Source organism: Primulina tabacum, chromosome 6 (genome assembly GCF_025594145.1).
Source record: "Primulina tabacum isolate GXHZ01 chromosome 6, ASM2559414v2, whole genome shotgun sequence".
In the NCBI taxonomy this organism is placed as follows: domain Eukaryota; kingdom Viridiplantae; phylum Streptophyta; class Magnoliopsida; order Lamiales; family Gesneriaceae; genus Primulina; species Primulina tabacum.
In genome coordinates, this window is record NC_134555.1 from 40,681,626 (window position 1) to 40,688,414 (window position 6,789).

Here is a 6,789-nt window from a genome sequence, read left to right on the forward strand (position 1 = left end):
TTATTTATTTGATCCCAATGTTGGGTTTTGATAATTTCAACATATTATAATTATTTATAATATGAGAGTGCAAAACACAAGGCTTCTTCCTCTTTGCCATTGGCACAAGAAAGAATTAAAATTAAAATAAATAGAAACGTGAAATGAAAGATGTTTTCGGGTTTGGGTTTCTTATAAAAATGAAGAATCACTCTCACAAGGTCACTTCTTTCATAATTGCTTCAATAAAAAACTACAAAGTTCATCTTATATATTTATATATTTATAATTATAATTATTATAACTTTGATATTTTATGTTGTTAAATTTCAGTTTTAATTTGTTATCCTGATTTTTTTTTGTATTTTGACCTTTTTTCCTCGTAGCGCTTATAAGTCACTATCATGGCGCTGAATTGAAGTCGATGTGGTGCTTACGTGTGCAGTATCATATCAACACTCTCGATAGAAAAATGACTAAAATTGTCCCCAAAAAAAGACCAAAACTTGATTTGATGACATTGATCAAAATTTCAAATAGATAAATATAAAGACTTAAAATTGCAATTTTCTCTTACTTGATTAATAATTATTTATTTGTATTTTATTATGCATATTTTTAATTAAATTTAATATATAGTAGTTATAAAAGTATCAATAAAATTTATACAAGCAATTTACCTGGCCGGATTTGGTAAATTACCAGGATGCGATGTCGGAAAAGTGGAAGAAGCATCCATGATAAATTATTAGTAATTGACAAAGTAAGAGTAGTGATTATGGCGAGTGGCCATGGTAATTATGAAAATAAAATAAAGTTTAAAATATAAAAAAGCAGGACAAAGGTGGATAATTACAACTTCTTGTCGGCAAATATTTATTAATGATTAGATTAATTAACTAAGGCGGTAAAAATGGAAAGTACAATGAATTTACTGACATGATATATGATACTTGTATGGATATTATCATCATCCACTCATCATATAATATTTGTATTGAGTGAATTATGACAACTAACTCAACGCATGCGTCATGTGCTGAGTGAATAAACACACTACCAATATGGTTAGCATGAACAAAACCGAATTTACCTTATTGTATATCCAGCGATTCATATTGGTTATTTAATTTATTTATACATGTGAGATCGATCCGGTATGAGATTATTAGGGCTTACGTCAAGCGTCATCAAAATCGATACAAGCCTTTTCTAGGAGCCTATGACCGGTTATTATTCTACTTTTACCCAAGTTTCTTAAAGATAGAAGCAAGGATGATTTTTAAAATTTTTAAACAATTTAGTGTGACAAAACTCAGGACTTTTTGGCTCATGTTGATCAAAAAATTTAACTAGGTTGTGGTAAAATTGCATGGTTTACCAGTAGGAGCTAAGATCCTTGCACTAATAAAATTCAAAATTGAAAAGAAATGGTTAATTGCATACATTATCTCTGTGAAATTCCGAGATTGTTAACAACCCTCAACTGCAAAGTTTCATACCTGAACGGTTTTGGAATCCTTATTCTGTTGGTAAAATGGGGAGGGGGGACCAGTCACCAGTCAAAGAAAAAATAAACATGTTTTGCAGCAAAAGGAATTTTCAGACGGAAATATGAATACGCGTTTTTAACGCGTATTCACACTGACAGAGGCTCTATAAATAGAGCTCCCCCCTTCATTCTGAAATCATTCATTCTTCGAGTTTTCTCTCATCTTATAAGCATTTGAGTGCTTAGTTCTATAATATTTGTGAGGTGTTTGTTCTCCTGTATTAATAGAGTGTGTGTTCTCTTTGGAAACACAGTGAGTGAGTTGTACACCACAAAATATTATAGTGGAAATTTTTTCATCTTGCCCGTGGTTTTTACCCTAATAATTTTTAGGGGTTTTCCACGTAAATCTCAATGTCCATTTTATTCTTTATTTTCGGGTTTTATTATCTCAAATTCCGCACGTGGGACCAACAAGTGGTATCAGAGCCTTGGTTTAAAATTTCTTAAAATTCTGAGTATGCTCTGTGGTTGCAGCCTAGACTGATCTTGCACATCAGAAAAGATTTTTTTAGATTTTTTATTTAAGGCGGGATTATTTTGTCCGGTCTACTAAAATTGTTGTAGACTAATGGCGGGAAAGTACGAGATAGCAAAATTCAATGGAAGCAATTTTATGCTATGGAAAATAAAGATACAAGCAGTTTTAAGAAAAGAAAATTGCTTGGCGGCTATTGGAGATAGACCGGTGGAGATTACGGATGATGGAAAGTGGAATGAGATGAATGATAATGCTGTTGCTAATTTACACTTAGCTATAGCTGACGAAGTTTTGTCAAGTATCTCTGAGATAAAAACAACCAAAGTTATATGGGATACTCTGACAAAGATGTACGAGGTCAAGTCGCTACACAACATGATTTTCCTAAAGAGAAGGCTTCATACTCTTCGGATGGCAGAATCTTCATCGATGACCAACCATATCTACACACTCAATACTCTATTTGCCCAACTCAATTCCATGGGGCATAAAATAGGGGAAAATGAACGTGCGGAGCTTCTACTTCAAAGTCTACCAGATTCATATGATCAACTTATCATCAACATAACCAACAATATTCTTATGGGCTTTCTAAGATTCGACGATGTCTTAACTGCGGTTCTCGAAGAAGAAAGCCGGCGCAAGAATAAGGAAGATAGATTGTTAACCTCGAAGCAGGCAGAGGCGTTACCGATGATAAGAGGAAGATTTATGAACTGTGATTCCAGTGGGAGCCAAAGGCGAGGTAGATCAAAGTCAAGAAGTAAGAAGAAAAATATTTACTGCTTTAAATGTGGCGGTAAAGGAAACTTCAAAAAAGAGTGTACGAGTATCGATAAAAATTCTCAAGGAAATGTGGCCAGTACTTCAGGAAGTGGTGAAATATTATTCAGCGAAGCAGCAACTGTTGCATAAGGCAGACACAAATTTTGTGACACATGGATTATGGATTCAGGAGCGACGTGGCATATGACGTCTCGGAGAGAATGGTTTGATCATTATGAACCAGTAGGAGGATCTGTATTCATGGGAAATGATCATGCCTTGGAAATCGCTGGGATCAGTACTATCAAAATTAAAATGTTTGATGGCACCATTTGCACCATACAGGAGGTACGACATGTGAAAGGACTGACGAAGAATCTTTTGTCCTTGGGGCAATTGGATGACATCGGGTGCAAAACTCGTATCGAGAACGGGATCATGAAAATTGTGAAAAGCGCGCTTGTGGTTATGAAGGCGGAAAAAGTTGCTGCAAATCTGTATGTAATTTTGGGAGAAACACACAAAGAGGCAGAACTAGCTGTTGCATCAATTGGTTCAGGAGAAGAATTAACAGTGTTATGGCATAGAAAGCTCGGGCATATGTTAGAACGGGGGTTGAAAATTCTCTCAGAACGGAAGCTGCTGCTGGGACTTACAAAAGTGTCACTACCCTTTTGTGAGCACTGTGTTACCAGTAAACAACACAGATTAAAATTTGGCACTTCAACTGCCAGGAGCAAAAGCATATTGGAGCTGATTCATTCGGATGTTTGGCAAGCACCGGTTATATCCCTAGGAGGAGCGAGATATTTTGTCTCGTTCATTGATGATTTCTCTAAGAGATGTTGGGTGTATCCAATCAAGAAGAAATCAGATGTTTTCCAGATCTTCAAAGATTTCAAAGCGCGGGTTGAACTTGATTCTGAAAAGAAAATCAAGTGTTTGAGGACTGACAATGGAGGAGAATATACCAGTGATGAGTTTGATGCATATTGTCAACATGAGGGCATCAAGAGACAATTCACGACGGCTTACACACCTCAACAGAATGGAGTGGCAGAGCGGATGAACAGAACCTTGTTGGACAGAACAAGAGCTATGTTGAGGACTGCAGGTCTAGAAAAGTCATTTTGGGCGGAAGCAGTAAAAACCGCTTGTTATATTATCAATCGTTCTCCTTCAGTGGCGATTGATCTGAAGACTCCGATGGAGATGTGGACCGGGAAGCCGACAGATTATTTTCATTTGCATACATTTGGAAGTTCGGTGTACGTTCTGTACAATGAGCAAGAAAGATCGAAGTTGGATTCGAAATCCAGAAAATGTATCTTCTTGGGTTATGCTGATGGAGTAAAAGGGTTTCGCTTGTGGGATCCTACTGTTCACAAGCTTGTCATCAGCAGGGATGTTATCTTCGAGGAAGATAAAATAAAGGGAGACAAAGGCACATCGAATTCAGAAACTACTATTTTTCAGGTGGAAAATAAGACAGGACGAAGGTCAAGTTTCTTGTGAAGCAGTACCAGAGCACGAAGAACAAGAACATGTTGAGTCTGAGGTTTCCAATGTGAGTCAGTCAACTCGAGATAGAAGACCATCAGATTGGATTTCAGATTATGTCACTGAAAGCAACATTGCATATTGTCTATTATCAGAGGATGGTGAGCCATCGAATTTCCACGAGGCTACTCAAAGCTCGGATGTATTCTTGTGGATGATAGCAATGCAAGAAGAGTTGGAGGCATTAGACAGAAATAAAACTTGGGATCTTGTTACACTACCACGAGGGAGGAAAGCCATTGAAACAGATGGGTCTATAAGATCAAGCGTGATCGTAATAACCAAGTGGAATAGTATCGTGCTAGATTGGTGGTAAAAGTGTATGCTCAGAAAGAAGGCATTGACTTCAATGAGATATTTTCTCCTGTGGTTCGGCTTACAACAGTCAGAGTGGTGTTGGCATTGTGTGCGGTGTTTGACCTACATCTAGAACAGCTAGATGAGAAAACGGTGTTTCTTCATGGAGATCTTGAAGAAGAAATCTATATGCTCCAGCCAAAAGGTTTTGCGGAAATAGGCAAAGAGAACTTGGTTTGTAGGTTGAAGAAATCTTTGTACGGTCTCAAACAGGCGCCGAGATGTTGGTACAAGAGATTTGATTCCTATATCATGAGCCTTGGATACAACAGATTGAGTGCAGACCCTTGAACGTATTTCAAGAGGTCTGGTGATGATTATATCATTTTGCTGTTGTATGTGGACGACATGTTGGTAGCAGGCCCCAACAAAGATCAGGTCCAAGGATTGAAGGCACAGTTGGCTAGGGAATTTGATATGAAGGACTTGGAACCAGCAAACAAGATTCTAGGGATGCAAGTTCACCGAGATAGAAATAACAGAAAGATTTGGCTTTCCCAGAAAAATTATTTGAAGAAAGTCTTGCAACGCTTCAACATGCAAGATAGTAAGCCAATATCGACCCCTCTTCCTGTTAACTTCAAGTTATCCTCCGAGATGTGTCCTAGCAGTGAAGCAGAGAGGATGGAGATGTCTCGAGTACCATATACATCAGTAGTGGGAAGTTTGATGTTCGCCATGATCTGTACAAGACCGGACATTGCTCAAGCAGTGGGAGCAGTTAGTCGGTATATGGCGAATCCTGGACGAGAGCATTGGAGCACTGTTAAGAGGATCCTTAGATATATTAAGGGTACCTCGAATGCTGCAATATGTTATGGAGGATCGGATTTTACACTCAGGGGCTATGTCGATTCAGATTATGCAGGTGATTCTGATAAGAGGAAATCTACTACTGGTTATGTGTTTACACTTGCAGGAGGAGCAGTAAGCTGGGTTTCAAAACTGCAAACATTTGTGGCGTTATCTACAACGGAGGCAGAATATATGGCAGCTACTCAAGCTTGCAAGGAGACAATATGGATTAAAAGGTTATTGGAGGAGATCGGACACAAACAAGATAATGTTCCTTTGTTTTCTGATAGTCAGAGTGCCTTGCATATCGCAAGGAATCCAACCTTTCATTCCAGGACGAAACACATTGGAGTACAATTTCACTTTGTGCAGGAAGTAGTAGAAGAAGGAAGCGTGGATATGCAAAAGATCCATACGAAGGATAACATAGCTGATTTTCTGACCAAGCCAATAAACACTGATAAGTTTGAGTGGTGTAGATTCTCAAGTGGCCTAGCAGAAACGTAAGCAGCAGGTAATGAGTGCTTAGTTCTATAATATTTGTGAGGTGTTTGTTCTCCTGTATTAAGAGAGTGTGTGTTCTCTTTGGAAACACAGTGAGTGAGTTGTACACCACAAAATATTATAGTGAAAATCTTTTCATCTTGCCCGTGATTTTTACCCTAATAATTTTTAGGGGTTTTCCACGTAAATCTCGGTGTCCATTTTATTCTTTATTTTCGGGTTTTATTATCTCAAATTCCGCACGTGGGACCAATATATTCTTCCGATGTGAGATCGGTTCATTCATGTTCTCTTCGCCTAGAAGCCTGCCAGAAGCCGCTCATTGTCTGTGTAATCTCATGGTATCGACGATCATCTCTCACCCTCTTCGGCCACGGGCCTCACAGGAATGGTGAGAATGAGAATGTAAAACAAGGTTCTCCTACTCATGTACACCTTTAGTTCCAGCTCATGTACACCTTTTGTTCCAGGCAAACCCCGATGAAGCGCATTGGCGACTTATATTTCCTTTTATTAGGATTGCAAAAGATACTGATTTTGATTAAACTAAGAAGCTGACCCAAATTTTGGGTTAAGAAATAAGAAAATGAAGGTCCATAGAATCTCCTTCAATTTTGTGTTCATCATACGTGAAGAATACATCGTAAAAAAATTCAAATCGAAAACTTAACGCAACATCACCATATATAAACTAATACGATTATCTCAAGTTTTAGGGACTACTGATTTAAAATGTGATGGAGATTTATCAAAAGAATCTCATTAAAATTGCACTTGTTTTTCTAAAGGCAAAAAC